A 25,477-nucleotide genomic window follows, 5' to 3' on the forward strand; every position below is an offset into this window, starting at 1 on the left:
TCCACAGTATTGAAAATAATCTTAGGGCTGCAAAAAGTGAGGAAACCGGCAAAGGGGAAAAAAAAAAAAAAAAAAAACCAACAACATTTTAATTAAAGGTCTGTATATTGGTAACCTTTTGTTCATCTAGTGCCTAATGTAGACAAAATCAAATCTAACTGGGGAAATAGCATACCTTGACCCAGCAGGAAGATGGACTCTGTTAGAGTAGTAAAGCTTTTCCTCTGGGACAGTTTCTGACTCTCTCTTACCTATGTGGTGTAGCTCTTTGTGCTGCTTCACCTAGGTAGAATAACAATAAATGCAAAGTAACCTGCTAATTAAGCCAAATATGTGGCTTCTCTACATGGCAAGGACATACCAGAGAAATTGGCCTTGTGATTTTTTACAATACTACAAAGTATGTTTCCAAGAAAGAAGGATGGGTTTGTCATGGTTTCATCTTAAAACTTGTTACAAGCTGATTTTCTCAGGAAGTTATTTGGTTATGAAGAATTGCCCTACCTGTGTGAACAAGTTCATACTGTGGAAAATGTTTTCAAAAAGTGACTCTTCTTTCATGCTAGCAAAATGCAGCCTGTGAGATGAAGTATCCACTTTACTCACCCAAACTTGATGATTTTTAAATTGGATGTCTTTCTGTCTTAGGCAAAGCACAGGTGATCCTACTTACTTATTTTTTAGTAATGAATTACTTTATTGTGAATTACAAAGTAAATGTGGCCAGTATTCTCTTTTAGGGACACAACTGCTTCAAAAATGTTCATTCCTACTCTGTTTTCTCTGCACTACAAAGATTTCAAATTGCAGCAAGCATCCATTTCCCTTGATTGTCCTGATCTGATAAACAGAGAGCAAGTTCTACTTGATCTCAAACAAATATTTGGTACCTACTTAACAAACATTAAAACAAAACATTAAAACTTTTAAATGCTGGAAAGAACATTCAACCCTGTCCAGTAAAATCAGGACACATGATATTTCACAGGCAAACATATATATGCACTTACATAGAAATCATAGATTCATTTTTACTATTTAAAATATTACTTCAGTGTATGGGTGTTTTCATAAATGATTCATTGCCTATTCTGCAAAACACAAGCAATTGCAATATAGAGTACCAATGTAGGAGATTTCGGTGTATCTAGAGTTAGTTGTGAATGCCCCTTCTTTTACATACATTTCCTTTTGTGCCATTATTACCCTTAATAAAGTCTCTAGATCTTGACACAAAATAATTTTCTCTGACGACAAGTCTTTGACACATCCACAATGACCAGTAACCACAACCTGTGGCTATGGTCTTGGAGCAAAGTCCTTGCCCAATTAAGTCTCTCCTTGAGCTTTGCCAAAACACTGCCCAAACAGTCACAACAGTCCCTGGGAGGACACTGGTGTCACCGTGGTGTTCACGCACACCGACCCCCAGCCAAGTGCTGCCTCCTCACCGGCCTCATGTAGCATGGCCACAGTTCCCAAGGGGGGGGACAGGAATGATCACAGGGGTCCTATAAACCATTAAAATGCTGCACTGGTGTATAAACTGGGACCTTTCACTTGCCTCTTTGAAGTAGTCAGGGACAAATTAAAAATATCAGTGACACCTTCATATTGGTGTAGGGTTGCTTATTCTCAGTACTGTCCAAGAGTTTTATTTTAGGGCAGATTTCTCTCTTTTTTTTCTTTTTTTTTTTTTTTTTTTTCTCTGACCAATCCATGGATGTGGTTAATTTAAGGTTTAAAAGGCTTTTTCTCACACATACACACACACCCATATATGTTTTCCACTGAAGTCTGTGCTTTTTCCTAGACCCACCCAAATTCCAGTACATAGCTCACTTTTGTGCCAAGCTTTCATAGTCTCTCTGCAATGAATGGAAAAATGCCCTTTTTTCCACTTCTGCACATTTTGGGGGGAGGAGGGGGAAAGTGTGTAGATGAGAGGAAGGAAAGGCCTCTAGTGGAATTTAGTTATACCTGTTATTTCAGAGCAGAAACAGGAGAGGGTCCCAGCATCATCCATGGAAATGGATGCCCATGAGTGGAGCTGCATGGGGTCTGAGCCCCGCTGCTTGCTTGGGGCTCTGAGCTGTATTTGAGGAGTGCTAAGGAGTTATGAAAAATAATAATTATAAGGTAAAAGTAGCATAAGCTGCTGGCTGGCATGTGTTTCCATTCTGCTTATATGAAGTACTTTAGTAACACTCTTGAATGCATTGATATTTTATGAGAGGGATGAAAATAAAATCAAAGCTTAATGGTGAGAGATGTTGAGGAGTTTTAAATGGAAATGACAGTTTTCAGCTGTGTCATTCTATGCTCCCTTTAGTGGGGTATTTCAGGCCATGAGCATCTTAGTGAAAGGTGGTGGGCCGAGAGCAAAGGGTTCTTCTTGTCACCCACAGCAGCCTGGTGGGGGGAAGGCTGCAGGACTACCTCCCACCTGCCCATGCCTGCCCTCCTGAACAGGCAGCTGCTGCAGCTCATGGGGCGGCAGGAGCCACGGGGCCACGGGGAAGGAGCCACACAAGCCCTGTTCCCTCCTCCTATTGCACCTCCAGGGTGAACCCCAGGGCTGTAACAACATGCAAGTTCCGTGCAAAGCCTTTCCCATTGCACTTCCCTCCCTGGGGATTCTCTGCTGTCTGGTTGAGGCTGGTCCTCTTTGATTTCCTCTTCTCAGTGAAGGCATTAACAAAGTCTCTCTGATTTACAGAGCCACCTAGTTTCACGAAGATTGTTGGAACGTAATTTCTGAAGCCTCTGTTCACCTGCCAAGTTAAGCTGAAATTAGCCCATGGATTTAAATATGCGGGCTGTTTTGTATCCCTTCATTGTGAGGGGATGGAAATGAAAATTTGCTAGGTTAATTATTTATCCTTTCCATCAACAAAATGTTATCATTCTATAGAACCTTTTTATCACTCTTACACTGCAAAAATTGGAATAAAAAGTAGAGATTTTTTAATAAAAAGATGTTTCCTAAGTTTCTTGAGTGGGAGGTTACACAGCCCATGATTGTATATCTTCCAGATAAACTCCCAAGGAATCAGAGGGAAAAGAATATTTGTTTTCCTCATTGCTTTCCCAAATTACTCAATCCCTGCCAATTTCCATGACATAGACCCCTCAGTCTGCTGCAGAGACTGTGGCTTCTGAAAGGGAGGAAATAGCATGAATGTACTGGTGCACATCAATGTTTTTTGATTTTCTTGCCAAACCAAAAATATATAAAAAAAAAAATAATTCAACTTTTCTGGCAAAATAATAATAAAAAAAGTAATTCTGGACTGGACTGAAGACACTGTTCAAACCAAAACTCAAAACTAAACCTTTCATTTTGCTTTGACATTTGTATAGATATGTGTGTGTGTCTAATTTAAATCAGGTGAGGAAGTAACAGATTGCAACATCCTGCTTCCACAAAGTAAAAATGAAATTTTTTTACTTTTCAAAATTGTTTTCAGACTTTTTCAGTCTAAGATGCTCTATCTTGTTCACATGAATTCACTATAACTTTCATCTGACCTAAATTTGCATTTTTAACCCATAGGACTTTTGGCTGAAAAATCTCAGCCTTCTGTAACTGTAAAGACCACATGAGTTCCCTGGCTGGTTTGGTCACAAGTGAAGCTTGTGCGACGAACTACTGTTCCTCTAGGAGAACACAGCAGAAGCAATGCTTGTCCCCGTTGATGGGAGCTGGGGACATAACTGTGTGATTCATCAACCATTATTCTTTGTCCTATAGTTTCTTGGGAACCTCCATAAAAGCCTTGTGGTGCTACACTACAACAGGCTGAAAAAAAAGCAGTGAGAATGTGCCCAAACAAGAAAAAAAGCTCATGCTGTTTTTCAAAGTTACTACATTTCCTTATGCTCAAAGGAGGTTATTTTTCTTGTTTATTTACACATACCTTATCTTTATGACCGTTCCTTTATGATCCCATGTCATCTCAAAAGCTCTGCAATCTTTTACAGTTGGGAACTTGGGAAGGTCTAGCTTTGATCACTGAAGTAATTAGACTGAATAGAACATTGTTCATGTTATGCTGAGAATAGTTTCCGACTACATTCAGAATACCGCAAACTTATTTTTAAAATTCTACAATATTCAGCAACTTCTACCTTGTTTTTTGTAAGTTTTACAGATGCCGTGAATTTCAGAAGTCACTTTGATGTTTTCCAAGCAGCCTGATTTATGAGAACAAAAAATACCACTATTCCCCAATTACTTTCTGTCGCCTTGTTATAAGACTTGATACATCAATGGAAATACAGTCTGGCTGAGGAGTCCAGGCATAAAGAATAACTGGGGTGTGAGCAAATCACCTACATCTCCCACAAGAGATCATTCTTTCAGTTGAAAAGTCAAACCTCCTGATCTTTAACCCTCTGTACTTTCCCTGTAATATTTAATTTAATAAAGCATTTATTTTCACTGAAAAACACACTTGGTGGGAAATGTGTAACTAGACCTAGTAGATGTTTATGTGTTATTTTAGTGCTGTTTATATGTTATTTTAGTGTTGCTGAACAGAATTCATATTTTGTAGACAATTGCTAAAGTTAAGTGGTTGCAAAAAATAGCTAAGCAGGACTATGAATACATCAAATTGCAGCGGCATATTTCAAATGGGGTTAAGATAGTGCCATTGCTGAAAGTCCCAGAGACTGTGATTCCTCCAGACAGATGACATCTTAATGGCAATGCAGAAAACTCCTTCATTCACTGATGTGGTGACATGCTGCCAAACCTAGTCTTTCCCAAAAGGACACGTCCTTTCCGAAAGCAATTCCTCTGCCCCCCTTGCTGTATGGTTCAGACTTCTTGTCTGCAGGCAGTCTGGATGCCACAGCATCTCCAAAATTTGCCTTTTCTTCAAATCCAGAATTTCAGTTTATTAATTAATGATTTCCCACCATGTCTCTTGTTCACAGTCCTTCTCATCTGTTCCATGGCCAAATCATTCAAACTTCTGGGTTAGAAATTTTACTTCCTTTCTTCTACTCTGACCATAAGTTTCTCTTTCATTAATTCAAACATCTCTTTCAGCACTTCATACCCATAAAACTCACAGCCTAACCTTTCCATAGTTAATGCCCTGGTCCCCATAGCTCTGCTTTCTTTTGCTCTTTGGTGGCATCTCATTCCTCTCACTCATCAATGTCTATTCCATGTGATATTTTGCTCCCTTCATGTTTCAGACTTCTCTTATGCTATTCCACAATAGCTTCCCATTTGACATACATGAAATTCCACCTTCACCAGCTTTCAACAAAATCCTGAAAATACACCTATTTTAAGACCCATTACAACTTGAACAAATATCTGCTCGTGATTATGTTAATCTAGTAAGTTCCTCCTTTGTGGAGGTTCCTCCATGTTCCTCCATGCCTCACTTGCTGTTAGATCTGAAATCATTTAAAGCAGATCTAAAGTTTTCTTCTTCTTTGTTCATCTAACTGCAAAGTATGTTGATGAGCTACAGCACGGTGAGAAATAACTTGCTCTGATTCTAGGCTATGTTCAGCATCAGCACTGATAAGAAGTGATTTGTTTTCTTGAAGGCACCCCTTTTCCAGGGTGACTCTGCCTACTACACACCTAGGATACCTTGAATGATGCTTCTTTATCAGTGAGTTCCATTGGAAAGAAATTTGGAGTGTTTTTCTTAAAATTTGGCTGGGAATACCAGACATCTGGAAAACTCATTGTGAGACAGTAGTTCTGACTTGGCTGCCAAGCATCTACTAAACTGAGCCATTTCTAAAGACACAGGCACTGCAAGGCCAATTGCTAAATTCTCTAGTTTGAAATTCTCTAGTTTGAAATTCCTCTCTGTTCACATTAGTTCTCCAAAAGGTTTCTGTCTAGTCTGAGCTAGTTTTCTAAGGCACCAGAGTCAGTGGAGAGAGCTGGACACCTCCACACAGTGTCTGCCTCTTCTTCCTCTAACGCCCATTTCTTTGCAATACCTGATGGGGTAAGACCAGATCCTTAACTTCTAGACAGCTGAGACTTATCCTTGTACCTGTACATCAAGGTCAGTGTTTCTGTGAGGTGCCAGATTTATTGTTTGTATGGAAATCAACTGTTCCAATATATGTGATGGTACCCCCACTCATCCTGGAAGCATGAGTCTTACATATGTAAATTATATAGTACATGTATGTATTTTAAGTCAGAATATGCTAAATAAATACATGTCAATCTGACTCATGCTGATGAAGACTTTCAGATTAAATCCCATAGAACATGCTGTGCAGTGTGGAATCCAGTGTAAGATTACACACCATGACATACTCTTTCTATCACACATATAGTTTAATTATTGTAAAAGAATGCAAATCATGCACTGAAGCAGATGCACAAGGTTTTTATGTAAAACCAAGCTATCTAGGAATCTAAAACAAGATACAGGATGTCTGCTCTGTTTTACAGGTTCTAGCCTGTGACATTCCCTACCACACATCAGCTTGATTGTCTGTGTCAACAATATATACACTGCCACCATGTCCCTTACCTAAGTATGGATTCATCATGCTTGTGCTGTGAAAGGCTTCCTCATCCATGATGTTTTTACCTATGCACCTCCATCTGGGCCTGCCTGTGAACAACCTGCATCCTACATCTTTGTCACCACCACTTCTTTCAAAAGTTCCCCTTTTCACAGTGCAGCTCAAATCTGCCTCTACTTTTCACAATGCCTAGCCTGCCATTCAGCAAGATGGAGCCACTAATCAGTTGAAAGAGAGAAGATGACTAAAACAGAGCCATTTAGTGACATGTATCGTCTTAAACTGAGCAAAGCTGAAGATCAGAAGTAATTTCTGTTAATAGCACCTGGAGTTTTAGGAATTCGGCAAATTCTGAAACTTTGACAGTTGCTTTTTTCTGATGCTAGGGAATGAGGATCTGATTCTTCTCCCAGCTTTTTTGTGGATTTCAGTGTTAATGTTTGAGCTCATATAGACTGTATTATTAGCAGCATGCTTAAATCAAAGTTTCTAGTGAGAACACAGAGGTTATTGATCTCTGTGACGTTGTCAGACTTTATATGACAGCTTGGGTGGTTATAAAGTTTATTAAGAGCATACAAAGCAACCAGAAACAAAAGCTATAAGATCTAAAGAAGTAATATAGCATTTAAAGGCATGGTGCCCCCCTCTTACATTTTCACTGCTTACAAACCAGAAATATATCTGCAAAGGCAGAACCCCACACCAAGGTGCTATAGGAAGATATATCACTGGGATTGCTTCACTTAAATGTTTTCCTGTATTTCTGCACATAAGCACTAAGAAATGGTCTTAAAATATGTTCCCTATCACCTGAGACCTTACAAAGGGAAGAGAGATTTACTACCAATAGATGTTATTCTGGGTCATGATCAAGTCACAGCTTTGGTTATTTTACACTGACAGGAAAATAAATCAACACTAAATTTTAGACATTTTTTTCCCAAAAAATATATATTTAAGGTTCAGTACACCCTTTGTGTTTTGTTTTGGTTTGGTTTGGTTTTTTCTGATGGAATGAAGTTCAAGAACCAGGCACTCCTCAAGACTTGGGCTGAAGCACTGATAATGTTACTACCCATACTGAGGACAGGGAGTGAGGCTTGTAGCCTTGAGTGTATTGGCATCATTAGCTCAAGAAGAGCAAGGGTATGAGGAAAAATAAGATATATTATTAGAATTCCTGGAAGTATGACAGACCTTTAGACCTCTGTAAAGATAACTGAAGTACAGCATAATTCTCTGAATTTTGCTTCTTGAAATCTGTTCTCACAGATGAACTCGGAGGTCATGGTGTGATGCCACCAGCTCTGGTCCCTACATTTCCCATAGGAGTGTAAAAGGGCCACAGTGTGAACAAGAACCAGACTTGAAACCTTTTGTTTGTCCATTATACATAGATAAAAATAACACTGTTAGCTTTCCCACACCTGACTGCGTTGTGTTCATTCGCCTCTAATCTTGTGGAAGCATTTTACACTGCAGGCCATTTCAGTCTTTGACTCTTTTTTGTGCCTTGACAAGAGCTTTCAGCACCTTTTACATAGCACATTTCACAACAGGTAACAGGCACATTGAAGGCCAGCACCCATGAGCTGATATTCCCTGTGTTAATTTATAACTCATAAATGGTGTCCCTTGTAGCAATTTACTTTCTGCCTGTTCTTAGGGAAAAAGGAGTTGTGATATAAAACCAGTAAACTGGGAACAGTCAAGAAACCAAATACGATGTACTTTAGAGGCCACCAAGTATGCCAATTAATGAAACTTAATACAGTAATAAAATAAATGTTGCCTTAAAATATTTTGTTTTTTTCATCCTAAGCTTTTGCATTGTTGTGAGAATTTTTTGTCATTTGCTTAAGAAAATGAATGAGAATTGCAAGTGCTCTGTATCTTTCAAACACCTCCTCCCATATGCTGATATACCTTTGGTGTGTGTGAAGCCCATCCTTGCTCAAATGCTGGGAAAGGCAGAAAGCACATATTTGCGTGTCTTCCCTCAGTCCTTTTGTCCATTGCTGCAGTACACAGAGATGTGGTTTGACTGTTTATTGTGGAGAGGGGGACTGTTGGTAAGTTTGGTGTTGAAGTGTTTGAGGAAGGAAACTTTCAGGAAACATTATTTCTGGATAAGGCAGCAGGAAACTGAAGCCTGTTTTCTTGGGTGAGAGGCTGGAGGGGGTTCAGGAGAGGACAGCTGGCATGGGAGTTTCCAGGAGTAAAGGTAGGCAGCTTTGAGCGGGACCATCATTGAACAGAAAACAAGGGGACACTTAGAGGAATCTTTATGGACAAGGTTGGAAAAACTCAGAAACATTTTTTTGATTGACATTTTCCTTGAAAAATATTGACTGAAATGAAAATAATTTAAGCAGGAAGAATTTATTTACTGGTCAAAATGTTGTGAACATGTATTTTATTACATGTTTTTGTCAGGCTGTGTAATTCTAGTGAGGAAAAGGGGAAATTTTGATCATAATATATTTTTCCCTTTTCCTTTCATTAGTTCATGCTAAGAATATACCTTTTAAGTCATCTAAGTAGGTGTACTGTTATATATACTCCTTCACTACAGATTACAGTAATTTATTCAACAGATAAACACTTTTATCATGTAGCTTAAATGCAAAAGTGCTAGTTGTAGATAAGGAAAAGTTCATAATGTAAAACCAGAGAGGTATCCTGCAAACTATGACCTAACCAAGAGTGAATCACCTCAGTTAAAGTAATGGAGATTAAATTAACCTAATCAGGCCATACTATTGTTCCAGTCAAAATTTATTTTACTTTATCATTTTTGTTTTACAAAGAGAAGGTGGCTTATCTAGTCTCTTTAAGCATGGGCAAATCTAGCTGACAATCTCCATGAGAAAAACAAACCAAGAATGAGTCAAGTATGGTTTTAAAAGTCACCAAGATGCATTTCCCAAGTTTTAGGCCTCCCTTCCACCTTAAAAGCCAGCTAAAATGCAGTATGCCCTGAAGGTCAAATTGCAGGGGCTACTTTGAACCAAATGGAAAAAAGACATTTCTTAATCAAGAAGCCCTCCTGGGAGACAACAGAAAGGCAGCTGGCTCTCATACCTTAACAGACACAGTGCAGGGAGGGAAGGGGCTTTACAAGTAATGAAATGCCTAGAAAAAAAATGATCAAATGCTCACTGCTGACACCTGCAAAGCAAGCCAGATCTCCTCAGCAAGGAGGCCAAAGGAATTCTCAATCCTTGGTGACTAAAAGATTTCAAGGCTTCCCAGTATTTCCAAGGGTGTCCTGCAGACATAGGGAATCTGCATAAGACCCTGGTACTTCCTTGAGGTACATGCTGGGTCCAACCTATGTCCCAGAAGTCCAGTTTCAACCTTTCACCAAAGGCAGCCCAAAGTTTGCAAAAGGTTCTGCTGGAAGATGCCAAACACATTTCTCCTCAGAGGGTAAAAATGACTGCAGATATGTTATCCCAAAGCATACGCCTACCCTCCTTATGTCCAAACATATATTTTGTCCAGTAAAGGATGATAATACTTAGAACATTCATGTTGTTGCTTGCTCCCTTTCTGCCTGACCATGACCTCTAACTTGCTGTGAACCTCAGAGTGTGCAAGTCATACAAAGAAAATTTCATACACTTAGAAGGAGGGAAAGATGCTATGGTTCTTACTTGCCTTTTTTATCCCTTCCTCCAGCCCAATTAATAATGTATCCACTGTTTTTGTCTGTTCTCCACATGTGTTTCACACCATTCAGGCCAGATAGGTATAGAATGAGCAGACATTTCTAATGCATGCACAGCCAATACAAGGGAGCTACATTTTCCAGCTCTGCCCTGTTTACTGATACAAACACACTGAGTGTTAAACGATCCTCAAACCTGTAGTAACTCATTCAAGTCATGAATGTTCTCTCATCCCAGTTAAGGAAAGCTCAGCAGGAAGGAAGCTTTCAACTATTTAACATTTAGTGAATTCATTTGGACTGAAAAGGATGATTTTAACTATTTGATACTCCAATAATTTTTCTAATTTTATGTACACAATATAACCAATAAAGCAAAGACTTTTCCATCTGTTTAAAAAAAAAAAAAAAAAAAAAAAAAGAACACAAAGTCATCCCATAACCTGCCTTGTTATTCCTGGAAGCAAGGTGAATCAAAATTTATTTCAAGATGTTCTGAGGGTCAACATGCAAAACAGTTAAGTTTCTTGAAAGAGTACCGCATGGTACTTCACAGCTTTGGTCTCTACCTGTTCCCAAAGAACACAGCCTGTCCATGTCAACTGTGTGTCTTACAAGAGAGAAACAGTACAGGAGGAGGAAATAATATTCCAGATTGATTTAGTGAAATCTGGACAAACAAAAATTTCAGCTCCAATCAGGGCTGTGGGTTGATGGCTTGTTTGTTTCATTGCAGGAGCCAGGATAAAAAAGAACTATTTGTTTTCATTTGAAATTCTATAAAAAGTAACAGGACTGAAGTATTGTATGTATGTTGGAAGACTGAAGCCCAAGTCATCTGCTGCTGTTTTTGTCTCTAGGCCATGCCTCATTTACTGGGATGAAATTCTTGGGGAAGTTTTTGGTCTCGTCTACACTCTGCTTTACAAAAGCAATGCCAGTTTGTACTGTATAACCGGCACTATGTTACATTCCAGGCTTGTTTCCCACCTCTTATAAGCCGAGTATTAGAGAGTGCAGAGAACATCGTGACATTTTACAACCAAGGAAATAAAGAAGACATTTCTGTAATATCAAATTGCCTCTTTTCCCCCTCAATTTTAAAAGAAGAAATTGCAGGTAATAGTATCACAAGACAACACAGACAATAGGCTTGGCAGATAAGTATGTGGTCACTGTGATCAGAAAGACCCTAGAAATACAATACAGCCAAAGGCAAGTGAGGAAACAAGGTTAGTTAAAAAGTAATGTAGGTACTCCTGGTTCACAGAGGAAATGCAGCTTTGCTCCTTTTTACGACCAGACCAGAATGTCATGGAGAAAAAAGGAACTTATCTGTAAATCTCTTTACAGCATGATCCCTATGTGAAAATAAAAAGGGAGGCAAAAACAAGCTAGACTGAAGTAGAGGGGAATTTGCACCACAGGCTCAGACTGTGACTATTGAGGATAAGCCAAACCTGTTGTAAACAAGTAATATGAAGACACATGCAAAAGTTGGAAGAAAATGCATAATGTTCTCCAACTCAGACATGTTTACATTCTTTATACCTACCACAGAAAACTTACATAATCTTTTCTTATACAAATAGGTAACAGGGACTGGATAATGTTCTAGGCAAGTTTTCCTACTGTGTCAATGAAAACTGATTTCTGCATTGAAAAAAGAACAAGAGCTGACTGAAAGATATGCTTCTAAGACCCTAAAAAGCACTAGGTATATTTATAAGAAAAAGTGTCTGGCAGGCAAACATTTACAAAGATACATTCAGTATCTGCCCCCCTTCCCAGCATATAAAAACATCAGCCACATACAAACCTCACGTTCAGTAACTTGCATCAGTGGAAAGACCAAACCATGACAGCTTTTGCTTTACCATTGCTAAACTGTCTGTATCTCAAAGTTCACAAGAAGGCATAATCTTATAAACATTTTTCCTTTATAGACAGTTTCTAAATCCTTAAATTACTAAAATAAGAGAAAAATAGGAAAATAACCTACTCATTAGCTTTCAGTTCCGCAGTTTACAAAGCACTGTTAAGCATGTATGCATTTTTGACAAATACCTCTTACCTGTAAAAGAGCAATGTTCAGATTCCTTACTAGATGTTATCGTCATGTCAAGTCAAACAATCTTTTTTATAAGAGGTTGGAAGTCTTTTCAATAAAGCATGTGTGCATGGTTTAACAAAAACACAAAACACAACCCTCAGAGAGTCTCCCTTCCCTCACTGTCAGTCAAAAACAAGTTGGAATAAGTCTGAGTTGGAATTACCTGAATAAAGAAACTGGAGAGAGGGAGGGAGGAGAGGGAGGGAGGGGGAAAGAGAGAGAGAGAAAAAAAAATAGTCCGAGAGGAGACTCAGTGATGTCAGCAGTATGTCTTAAGGAAATCTACAGCTGAGCCCAGCAAACTTTATAACTACATAGCACTCAACACCCAGTTACGTGGTAAGCAAATACCTGCTTAAGAGGAAATTGATGTACTTTTAGAGAACGTCAGTTAATCTTTGAAGAAACTTTAGCCAGGCTGATCAAAGTCCCTTAAAGGCCTTATTGCCTAAATAAACAGGATTACAAGTGGTTGTATAATGCTAAGAAAAGAGTAAGAAGAATAAAAAGTCAACATTATTGATTTACCCCTTTCCTGTTGGCAAAAGGGAGGCTGAAACTCATCTGAAATAAATTCATACTATGGCTGTAACACACTGAGCTGCAGCAGCCATGGACACAGCAGAAATCCCTGACCACCAAAGTTTCCAATCTGTTTAGCCACAACACTTTTTTCCTTTGATGACTTATTCTGGGTTTGTTTCAGTGCCTTTCTGCTCTTGTTCCATAGATACAGAAAGCATAGATAGTGCTGATTTGAACTGAGGAAAGTTGGATAGCTTGAACACCGTGAGGAAGAGGTGTGGATGTTTGCCATCTGTAAAACCGGTACACTGCCATTGGTACCATTCTGGTATTTGCTGGAATTCCTAGAACTGAATGCAAACAGCAGCAGTGAAAGGGAAGTCACTGCAGCACTAGAAAGGCTAATGGGATAGCCCTTGGATATCATTCTCCTGCATCCATATTCCCAGCAATAATGCTTCCAGGAATTACATATGTCAGCAGGCTAATCCAATACACCTGTAGCTCAGCACCACCCACAGGGACATCCCACGGTCCAACCGATGCCAGGTTAACTTCATTCCCTTTTGCTTGGGAGAAGAGGAGATCAACACACAGGGTGAGAGGTTTAGTAACAAAATTCTGCCCACCTCAAATTCACAAAGAACATGTTAGCAAAAGCAAAATCTCTCCTTTCCTCACCAGCATTGGTAAACAGACATTTAAATGTCATTAACAGATATTAATGTCATGATAGGCAACCATAGGAAACTAGAAGCTGGAATTCTGCCTTCAAGTATGTAGGCATTCAGGCAGTGCCAGTAGGCAGCAGCTGTTTTACATTTAAAAGGACAACAGTTAGATGTGACTTTTTTCACTTTGCCAGAGACTAAAGAATTTCACGCGGCTTGGATTGTTCCCCAAATCCATGAACCTGTTGCACTGGTATCTCTTTCACTATATATACTATGAGGGATATGGCAACAGCTCCTATCAGTTTTCATTGTATACATATATAAAAAAATATGCTTGTTAATGTCTTTTTCTGCTTTCAGATAAGCTCTTCTGTTTACAGAGCCCTCTGCAATGTCATGGGATGAAGCACCTATATTAGAAATTCTTTTTCACTAGCCAATTAAATTATATTTAACTGTAACTGAATTATATATTATTAAAAATCCCTAATTATACCTTTTCTCTTCTTTCTTCCAGCAAAGTTTGGGAAACTGTCCAAATCATAACTGAATAAGAATTTTCTAATGTGCTAGTCCCACACATCCCCCAAATCAGCATCCATGGTTACACAGTGCCTGTGAAATCAGCTGTACTGTGAGGGGTCATTGGGAGAGTGTAATACGAGGATGTGCTCTGAATGATGCATTTCACACTTTGTGCAAACACACTACAGTTCAGTTTTTAATTCCTGTGCTGTTTTGCTAATAACCTGTGGATCTCTCTCTCATTCCAGAAGACAGAGTAGAGGACAGAATTTAAGTTGCATGGGCATTTCCCAGCTTTGCATATGTGACTTGAAAATGTAAATACCTTTCTTTGATCAGTTTTCCATTCATTCATTTAGCAGAGTCCACAGGTGATCAAGGCCCTTAGCAGGAAATTACTATAAAACCTCTCTCCCAGGAAGCTATGGAGAGGCTCCAGAAGATGACTGAGTTTACTACAGTGCTCATGGCCATGCAAAGCGGTTTTCTAATTTCTCATCCCCCATTTTCTCTTTGATTTAACTGTGCTGTCCCTTCCCCATCTTAGCGCCATCTCTGTTGCTTGTCCAACATGCTCAGTGAATCCCATCAGCTTGCTAAATCAGACAGAAAGTACCATATGTCTGTTCCTTTCTGCAGGATTACTTTTCTGCCAGTCTAGTGATCTGAGGCACTTCATCTAGAGGTCACTTGAGTTTGGGAGATCCTACAAGAGGAATGAGAGGAGTGTGTGGCCAGCAGAGGAAGAGCAGGACATGGGTTGCCACAATTCAGCTGCTGGCCAGTAGCTGTCTGTGCTCAGCATTTACTCCTCCTTTATTAGAAAAAAAACTATCTTAAACAAGCATCGTTTCCTGGTGGGTGACCACACGCTCCTGGACTGTTCCCACACTGCTTCTGAGGCGGGCTAAAAGGAGAAGCTAATTTGTTAGTCCACCCCTCCAAAACACATAAGCTCACATGTTGTTTCTTCAGATTTACCTCAGTACCAAAGCTCATAAACCTGTCTCCTTACAGTAATAACAGGTAAGAGTTTAAAAGTTTGGGCTAGATAAGTTGAAATATCCAAACTTCTTCAATCAATAAAGCTGAGCAGGAAATCCCATGATGATATGATGCTTGCTCAGGGCATTTACAGTTCTTATGTTGGCTCTGGATAGAGTTAAGTTGAGAAAAGAGACAATAAAACTAGAACACCTGGCAGAAAAGTTAGTCCTACACATCAGATCTGCACCTCCAACTTATCCTCAATCCAGAAATCAGTTTTCCTTTTATTGAAAAAGTGCTTTGGGCTTCTCATGTGGAGAGTGACCCTCAGCTCATGAGGATGTGTGCAGTGGGGATGGGGAAAAACCACAGTGACACTTCAAGCTTCATCTCTTTTTCTCTGTTCCTGTGAGCCCCAAATTCAGGAGTTAAAAATCAGATATGTGACATAAAAAATTGGGATTGTTATATAGGAACCAGACACAAGACTAGAAATGGATCTTGCACAAAATAAGTTCAAGACATCCTGAGCAGACATGTCACCTGAGAACTGCTAACAACCTGTTTATACTTTCATACACCTAAATATCTGTGTGAAGCCAAGCCTTGTCTACCCTTCTCCAGATCCTTGTGAGTACTGAGGAGCACAGCTCCCAGAGAAATCACACTGATGCCTAAATACTGCTGCATACATGGTCTCTCAGGACTCAGGCTCCCTCTGTAACATTGGGATAACAGTACAGCCAAACCTTAGAAGTGTTTCATGACAAATACAATAAAGATAGAAGGAAAAAAACCAAGAAGTTATCTCTTGTAACAGCGCATTTATTTTTAGTGCATCCTCCAAGTCAAAACATGTTGGTAAAGCGTCCAGTTCTGTTGGCTGGAGGCCAGAGCTGTTCTGCCATGATTCATGGTGCTCTGCATTCTGCAGCCGTTTCAGTCCTGCAGCCCAGACTCTTCTTTTACATTTCAGTACTAAACTGCTAAAACCTAATGTTTTTTGAATGTACCAGCTGGCTTTCCACCTTAATCTACGCAAGCTATTTTTTCTATTTTTATTGTAGACTTTTGAAAAATTGCATCAATAATAGCAAGGCCTTCAGTCAATAGAAAAGTTAATGAAAAGCTGGTAGAAATGTTGCCTAAGTTGTCCACGGACTCATTATTTCAAAATGCGTCTTGATTTGAAAGCAAGTACTATAAAACCAATGCAACAGAAACTATCCACTTTGTATTAACAATAACAAAATATAACACACAGTGCAGAATTAAGCCCAAATACTATTTTGTCAAGCATTATTTGAATTATACCTAGTCTTTCAGTACAAGACACTTCCAGGATTAAAATTACATTTGTTAAAGATGGTTAAAAAACTCACATTGCTGTGCACATGAAAGAATTAAATTTTAAAAGTAAGAAACTAACATGAAATTTATTTCCCTATTCATAATCTTACTCGAATATCTCCTGCAGCTAAAGTTTCACTGACTTTCTCGTATGGAAGTAGAAATATATACTTTCCAAACCAGAACATGTGAATATGAGACATTTAAAGTACTTAATCCAAAACTGGTTCTTTTTAAACACAGAGAAGCCCTTGTGTGACTTTTCACTTTCTTTACTCTGTGTTTTCTTTAATTGCTTTAAAATACTCTCTTATTTTTGCATTAGAAAATTCATCTAAATTATAAATCCAACCTCTCATCTGCATCTTATTGATGAAGTTCTTAATAAAAAAAATAATTGAAAGGACTAAAATTCATTACGCACATTCCCATGAGATTAGGTAAAACATCAGACCTGAAGGTGCTGTCGGAAATGCAATTCTCCAGGCATGTGAATGCTAATGGGTACATGATTCTCCGCACTCCAGAGAAATCAGAAATCATGTTCTCACTGTATATGTGTGCTCTTAGGACAGTTGATACACATTTTTCCATCTTCTTTCTTTTGTCGCCTCTTTGTTGTCATTGCAACAGCAGCCCAACCAAGGAATTCACAGCACATTACCTAGCCTGCTATGGTTTACAGCAGTGGTTTATGTACAAGCCCTCCACCATATGTTCTTTGCATTATGAGAGGTTGTGGCTGACAGTGTAGTTCCTAAGGGAGATTTGCGGACATGAAAAACATATAATCGTAATGGGGTTTTATTCCATGTTACAAGCTTCACATGGAAGGATCTGGCTAAGGAGGGCCTAGCTCTGTTCTCAATGAAGTGAGCAGTGACCTTTGTGGAAACCCTGTTACCACAGCAGTTAATGCTTTCAAAACCTTTGACTTCATCCCAAGTAATTTGGATTCAAGGAGACTGCAGTTGCTAAAATGTGTCTTATCTGTTCACATGAGGGAAGGTAGTTGTTCTTCATCCAACTGGCTCAGGATTTCAGAGCCTCAGCAAGGCTGCTGTCCTGCTAGGGATGGAAGGACTTTGTTGGAAAACCTCAGCTTCCAAATTTAAGCTCCTGCCCAGAGGTGTTGTCTCTTGATGACAGAAGTACTGACATGTTACCACCCAAGATGTCAAAAAGATTACCAGGTAATAGAAAGCTCGGGAGACTAAGGAGCCCCCCTGATAAAAGCCATCCATTCCCAGGTGTGTTTGGCTGCCTTCTCCCCAGCTGTGGAAACAAGCATCCTCTGGTTTGGTTCTAGCCCAGACGTGGGGCAGATTCACAAGCAGGAATTCAAATCCAAGCTGACTTTCCACACCAGATTGAAAATGACAGTGGGCTTCAGATCCAAGAAGGATTTCAATTAGCCCGCCCCCACCAATCTGATCAAAATGTCCAAAGCATCAAAATTCACCTCATATTCCTGGAACTAAGCTACATGTCTTTGCTTTCTGAAACTGTGGTGGGTGCATACTTGGTTTGCCACATCATGAGCCAGCAGGATGCATAAATGTCTCCATGGGGATGGTCTACTCACGTTGCTGGTAGCACCCCAACAGGCAAAGATGCTTTCTGTAGCAATTCCGTGCTCATTCTTATGAGAGGAAGAGCAGACAGTTCTCTAGGTCATTCAGGTCGTTGCTCTAATATAACATTGGTTTTGTTGCAATAGGATCAAATCCACAGTCATGGAGAACTATGCTCTGCAGGACCCAATCCTGAAAATTGCTCTCAGCTATAAACAGGATATCTGGCCTAAGAAATGGCCCTGGGTTATGGTCCAGAAGAGCTGATACAAGGGATGCTGGGAGAAGCAGGGCTGAGAGCAGCCAGCTGCAAAAACCACTGACCATGAGAAAGGGAGGCAGCTTTCTCTGATCTTGCATTTTCCTTCACTTGACCCACGATGGTCAGTCCCCCTCGTGTTCCTGTGGCTTCTCCTCAAGTGTGAATTTCCCTAGGCAGAGCTGCTTTGATGACCAGAAATCCTTCTGGGAAATGCTGGAAAGCCACAGCCTCTCAGCCATTGGATCCCTCCTTCTATTGGTGTGTTTTCTGTGGCACAAATAACATTCCTTAGTGAGAGAGAAACTTGCATATTCAGTATACCTCCTAGCTATATCCTGTCACATATCTTCAATAGCACACTTTGGAGGACAGAAAGGGGAAAGGAAATCTCTCCCTATCAGATTTGTTTATTGGGGTCACTGAATCTGGAGCGTCCACTCTGAATTCTTCACTGTGGGGCCACAATCTCTAATTCTCAAACAAATTTCTTAGTCTCTATCAGGTAGGCTAGTTTTTTCCTTACCTTTAAAAATCAGTGATATTTTAATGGAGTTCTGCTTTGGACTCATTTGAGAAATAATGGATTATTTTACTTGGAAAATTATTTTCATGAGCAGCAATAAGATCTCTGTGAAAATACCTGTTCTGGACTTTCTTTACTCATTTTCTTTGAGCTGTACAAGCCTGTGAGTATTTGGGACAATAATGTGGCATTATTATTACCAGTTTCAGATGCCCAGACTAGATGGCCTCTCAGGAAGCAGTACTAAAAAGCCAGAACAAATTAAACAAGTACCTTTGTGCATTTTAAATGTGTCTTCCTGGAAAATAACTTCTGGCTTGAATGAAAGGAACTGAAGTGTGTACTTTTGCCAAACTTTATCAAAGAGGATTGTGAAGTGAGCCCACAGACAGCTATTGAGGTTGACAGAGCATATGACACTACTGAAAGTGCACAAAAAAAGGGTAATAAAGGGGAGGGTACAGAGTTTGCAGCACAGGGTGTACGTACAAAGACTATCCCCAGGCTTACTATCACCAACATAGATCAAGGCATCCCTACTACAAAAATATTAGGAAAGTGGTCTTCCAAAAGCAGAGTACAAGCATTTGTCCATACAGTGCTAAAAAGACTCAACTTTAAGATCAAATTTTGTAGAAGGAAAAATTGTCATCATTTATCTACTGAGCTCAACTTTGAGAGGAAGTAAAATATAAGTCATGATATTACAGGGAAGAAAATGGTTGTTTCGTGACAAGAAGATGGCAGAGGGGTGCTGGCCTCACCCATTGTCACTGTGATTGCACCACAGTTTCCATCGCAACCTTGTATTTTCATATGCCATAAGCATTGCAAAATGCTGACCTTTAGGGCTGCATTTTTCCATGCTTGCTCCCTGCCCCAAAGGTGAATTCTTTCAGAAAGTCTAAGCAAAATCTTTTCAGGGACCATGGCTATTACATCCATTGCCATGACGGCTTGCCTGGGGCAGATTGTATAGCAACTGCCTTGTTCCTCTGAGCTATAATAAATCCTACCATCCATCATGTAAAGCAGAAAATTAAAAGCATGAAAAACAAATCAGACCTCTCCTGATTTTAATGTTTTCAAGGACTGTTTAGGCTTGCAAATGGCCGCAAATAAAGAGAAGAGAGATTTAACTGGGAATTACTGAACTAAGAAAGAGTGTCCTTTAATGCCAGCACTACCCTATTCATATCAGGAACACTTGGGTTACAGAGACAACTATTGACAAGCGATGTTAAATATAGTCTCCAAGACACAGCCACCCAACAAGACAAGTGACAGGATAGTGCGTCTGTTTTTTCCCTTTGAGTGTCTCTTAGATGGGATACTTGCTTTTCTCAAGCAGTTCATTAAGAAGTAAAAGGGTGCACATTCCCAATCCATTTACACAAGTTAGCTGGTTTCCTAAAAGTCGAGGTAAGTCAGTTCCAAGGGCATTAGATGCTCTGCATTTTACAAAAGCAGGACACTTGAAGGAGCCTTAAAGCACAAATATAGATGCTGAACTACAGGTACCCATGCTCAAAAAAGTGCTCTCAGGGCTTTAAGATCACAGACTATGCATTAGGATAGAAATTATGAGCAGCACTCAAAGCAAAAAACAATCCCAAAACAAAAACCCATGCCACTACTAAGACATAGCACCCAGGTGGCCTCATATACCCCCACATATTCTCCTGATTTTATCATTCACGGAAAATATGTCTGAAAGATACTGTACAGACAGGAAAAGCCAGTCTCCTTACAGGCCACAATAAAGACTAGAGCTGTCCAAAGGTCTCTGAGAGTGCAAATGTATTTGTTTCAGTAGGTCTAGTCTATGAAGATGCACACCCTCCAGATTACAGCTTCATTTGGTGCTAAATTACAGGCAGAGAAAATTTAGTTGCAATATGATCTTTAATACTGTGGAAGAGTTGATTAATATTCAGCTTTAAGTTAATAGCCCATGGTTTGGTCTTACAGGGATTTCAGTCACAAATTTTAAAGCACAAGCTGCATGAATATCTGAGATAGGCTTTCTAGAAACAGGATGACTTCAGTATCAGATCTGGTGTACAGGAATACAAAGACAAGTTACACTGAAACCTTAATTTATGCATCAAAACTTTTGCAGGCAACCATGAAGGATCTCTTTAAATGCATTCTTTCTCTGCATCTCCCAGGCTTTCAGCAGACACCAGGAATAGAGCAGTGCTGCTGCTTGTCCCTGCCCGGGGACTTGTTCCTCCACTGAGTCCAGTTTGGCTCCATCCCTGCCTAGGGCGCCAACCCACTTAGCTGAACCCATTCAGACCAACCCATTCAATCTGTTTCCTGTTGAACTGACCTTGGCTGCATTTGCATGACTATCTCTGACATTCTGTTATCTGTTTGATTTATTCAGTATTCCCAGCGTCATAATCTTTTCAGGTTCGATCGTTCCCATGCCTTGATTTCACCTCCTACCCTCCTTTCATTTTCCTCATTTGTCTTCAAAGGATTGCACTTTACATCTACTATTGTTCCAACCTCAGCCCTTGGGTGCCTGATTATCTACTTCAGTTGACTATATTGTTCAGTCCACAAAAACATACTGTTCATGCATTTGTATTTGACATTAAATATAACACTTTAATGCAATATTTTTAATCTCAAACACAATAGAATGTTTAGCAAAGATGAAGTTTACAAAGTGCACAAAATAAACTGTTTGGTTTATAACTTCCTTTTCCTAGTTGCAATTAATGCATCTACATGACAATTATTGTTAAATAATTCCTCCAGTTTTGTATGCTATCTAAGACTATCTGTCAGATATGCAATTGCACCTGCATATGGACCTTAACATTAGACCATTTGTGGCTTTGTCCTCTAATACATCTAGTGTCTTTAGCACCTGATTAAAAGCAAAGTGATGGTGAATTCACAATGTTTTGTCATTCACTAAATTTTTATCTGAAACAATTGTTTAACCCCCATAAAACCTTATGGCACTGTTGTGTAGGAGTTCAAGCATAGCTTTTATCAGTGCATTTATGTGGAGCTCCCTGTTTCTTCTACTTCCCACAATGTATCTCAGCTGAATATTACGATGAATCCAGCAGAAACAGTGACAGTGGAGTCACAGTGGAGTGCCTCCACTCTCCATGCTTTTCCATGTACTACTACAGTACTGATACCTTGGCCACAGCAACATAACCTGGTTTGAAGTCACACTGTCTCTTCTCCCCACTCTGCAGCTAACTGCAGCCTGTTGAGAATTGATTTCATCAGGACAATGAACTTATACCTCTGGATTGCTTGGAATGAAAGGAACTCTTTTCCTCAGGGTTCATTCAGCTATTTTCTTTATTCAGTTACCTTGAACCTCCACTTGCTCCAATGTACCTTTTCAGATTTTTTTTCTGATTTGTCAGAATTTGTTCCTCCAGCCCATAAAAGGCCAGCTGTACTATCTATCTCTTTTTGGAGGATATCCACTTTTAACTCTTTCTTGGAGCAGAGTTTTCTGATGAAGGAACTGAGCCCATTCAAACGTTTCTACTGTGTTTGCATTGAAGGGTGGACTGCAAGCTTCTAAAGCTGGCTAAATCAGGCTTCAAAATATTTCCTCCATATTTACTTCACCTTTGTGGTATGTGGTTCACCACTCTTTTTATCCCCTAATTGTTGGTATTATTGGCTCAACTGCATTTCCACAGAAATTAGCCTATAGCTCACTGCTCTCGTGCTTTGCTTTCTTCATCTTTCCTCAGATCTTCCCCTGCTTGTCTAGTCTCATAGTGATTTGCTCAATTTTCTGCAAGACAGTTTTACTTCTTTTGTTTCCCTTCAACCTTGGATTGTTTACATTTTCCCCATATAGCCCTGTTTTATTGCTCATCTAGATTGTTAACTATGTGTACTTTCCAATAACTTCCTTCACTTTGTTTTTTATCACTTCCTTGAATATATTGCAGCTGATCTGTAGTGAGATTTCTTCATCCTTGCAAGTAGCCTGAAAAGTCACCAAAAACCACCTTAGAGGACTACATCCAAGATCTATCCTTTAATACAGTCCTATACTTGGACACAGGAGGTTTGAGGTGCTTTCCACAGGTGAACAGAAACAGGAAAGCACTCTAACATGACTGAAGCCATAAGGTTTCCACTGAATAACATGGATAAGATACTACAGAGCCAGGTATGGGGGAGACACAGACTCCAAGCAGGCAGCTCACAGTACTACACAGGTGAATTTGTCTCAGGGGACAGCCCTGAGTTCCCACCTGGATGATGGAGACTGTCTCGCTTCGGACAGCAAGAGGACAACATCTGGTCCTGGCCACACAGTGGGCCCTGACGTGGCTCTCCTGCATTCTGCAGAAAATAGGCTGGCCAAAAAGGCACCCACTCTGTCCAGAAGAACACAGTAAACCAGACCGATTTTTTCTGGAACTTGGCCACCAGGCCTAGGCCATGGAAAGGGCTCTGGATTTCCAATAAGTTGAACCTCCAGGAATCTGGAGCTATCGAAACTGAGTGAGACAATTTAATTCCAGCATTGGCAAGAGAGTATTTGGACGCAACACATTACAAGATGTCCTGCCAGTTCTGGTTTTGGGCACACACTCCAAAGCAGGTGAATCCTTCCTTATTTGTAGTTCCACAGCAAGTAAAACTTTTCACAGAGCTCTAGCAAAGATGAAATTAGCTGGCTGCTAGAAAGAGACAGCTGAGAGAAGTGGTCCACCTTGAAAGAGCTACTGTACCTGTTGCCAGCAGTTTCTGAAATGAAAGCCAATGAAATTAAAATAATTGTAGTCTATATCTATATCTCCATCGAGATAGGTACCAGTGTATAAATAAAACCTGAATTTATATACACACACTTGTACTAGATGCCATATATGTTTTGTGCGCATGTGTGCACATAGGAGCAGAGGTATTTTCTAGAAGTGATCTTTTCACACTTCCTTGGCACACCAGACCACCTTCACCTCCTGTGATCTCAGATACCTTGGTGTAGGAGAAGGAAGGGGTCCTTTGCTTCTCCTGGATTTCTGGAACTGTTTCACTTCAGACTCTTATTTTTATATCTCTGCTCCTGACATATTTGCCAAGCAAAGTACACCTCTATCATCTCCCTCATTCTCTTACTGTCATGTTAAGAGTAGGCCGAATATTGTGGACTTTGGCAATTGAGTCTTAAAAAGTGAATCTCAAGAGCTTTGTTATAGAATAAATAAGGTTGGTCTGGATGGTGTTGCCAAACTTTGAAAAGCTTCTGTAAAAATGTACATTTTCCTGTAGTGCTACAAAGCCCATATTTACCTAATAGACTGTCGAAAGTCCAAAGGAGCTTCTACAAAATTTCTGGTAAATAGTATTTGTTTTAAGAGTTGATACACATGCCAAAAACAATGTACTGCATTTATCAGCTTGGAACTATTACAATCTTTTCAGTAAATAATATCCTGGTTTTTGAAAAAGCCTAAAATGTGTGTGTAATCCAATTGTGTCACCTCTCATTTCCTTCAAAGAGGGGGAAAAAGGCAAAGCTAAGTCTGAAATTCTGTTTTGAATTAACTGCCACTTTATCTAAGTGACCTTTTTGTGTAAAGATATTACTGCAAATACTGTCTCTGAGATCATTCAGTCATCTCTGACCCCTGCAGTGCAAAACTACAAGGTAGTTAATACTATCAGCACTGTCAGCTTGCATTTGTGCAAGGTTTCTCATAGAAAATGTTCTAGCTCCTTGCCAGGTGATCCTCTCTCTGGGGACCAGGCTGCATTCTTCAGGGACAGGCTCATACTGTGGCTGCTGTATTAAGTATTGCAAAGGGTAGGGCAACTGGGAGTAGGGGTGGGGGGGGGTAGGGGTTGCAGAATTGTACACTTTAACTCCAGTGTGCCACTTAAAGCAAATAAATCTCCCTAAAGTGAAAACCAGCAACAAGTACTCTGCAGTGCCACACAGCCATTGAGAGGAGGAAATGAATAATATTCCGGGTATTATTCTCAATTCCACTCAGTTCTTTTTACATGTCTAGCAGTATGGAAAGACCTAATTCGAAGAAAGGTTCAGACCCCCTAACAGAAAATGCAGGGCTAGAAAGATACTTAAATGGAGAGTCTCGGTTATTCAAGCTGTGATAGAGCCCTGATTCTAGTCAGGAAATCTGTTGTGGTAAAAACTTGAATATTTCAATGAGGATGATTAAAAGCCCTATTAATTTTCTTAATTAGAATAAAGGCAATTTAAGCTCATTTCACTATTCCTTGTTATTCATGCTGGTCCCTCACTCTCTCCACGTAGCCATGCACCCACAAATACCTTTCCACACCATTTATTCCTGGTCCCTCCTCCTTGCCTTCCTCAGCAGACAGGTGCTCCTCTTCTTGATGGCATCTCCTGAGTGTGTTGGCAGTCAGCTTCTGAGGATTGAGAAACTCATCTCACCTCTATTCTGCTCTGTTTGTTACTGAGCCTCTGTTGCTTCTTCTAGTCGGAACCGTTCCTGACTTCTCCTTCAGCTTCCTTGCTCTCAGTTGCTGGAGAAGGTTGAGGTGGTGAGCTGGAGAGCTGGAGAGCAAAGAAGAAAGAAGAGAATTTATACTTTGGTATTTTGGAAGCTGGAATCCAGGGAGAAGCTTAAGAACGTGACTTGAGGCCAAAATGCTTGGCTCTCCAGTTACAGAGTGGAGGGAGGCAGGTTTATTCCTATCGCAACACTGTGGCCCATGTCTTCTCAGGAGCTGCCAGCATCAGT

The 25,477-nt window shown here is 39.9% G+C and overlaps 1 protein-coding gene across 2 annotated transcripts in view; it reads right to left on the reverse strand.

Annotated features, from left to right (window-relative positions):
- KCNJ15 (potassium inwardly rectifying channel subfamily J member 15) overlaps positions 1–25,221 on the reverse strand; it is a 36,526-nt gene extending 11,305 nt beyond the window's left edge. Inside the window, exon 1 of one of the 2 annotated variants that reach the window (XM_033011225.2) lies at positions 25,168–25,221. The gene's annotated coding sequence lies outside the window, so the exon portion shown is untranslated. Of the gene's footprint in view, positions 1–12,275; positions 12,424–25,167 lie in introns of those variants that run through there. The other variant, XM_033011224.2, reaches the window with a different exon arrangement.
- Positions 25,222–25,477: the final 256 nt, after the last annotated feature.

This window comes from Tyto alba, unplaced genomic scaffold (assembly GCF_018691265.1).
Source record: "Tyto alba isolate M040663 unplaced genomic scaffold, T.alba_DEE_v4.0 Super-Scaffold_14, whole genome shotgun sequence".
Classification (NCBI taxonomy): domain Eukaryota; kingdom Metazoa; phylum Chordata; class Aves; order Strigiformes; family Tytonidae; genus Tyto; species Tyto alba.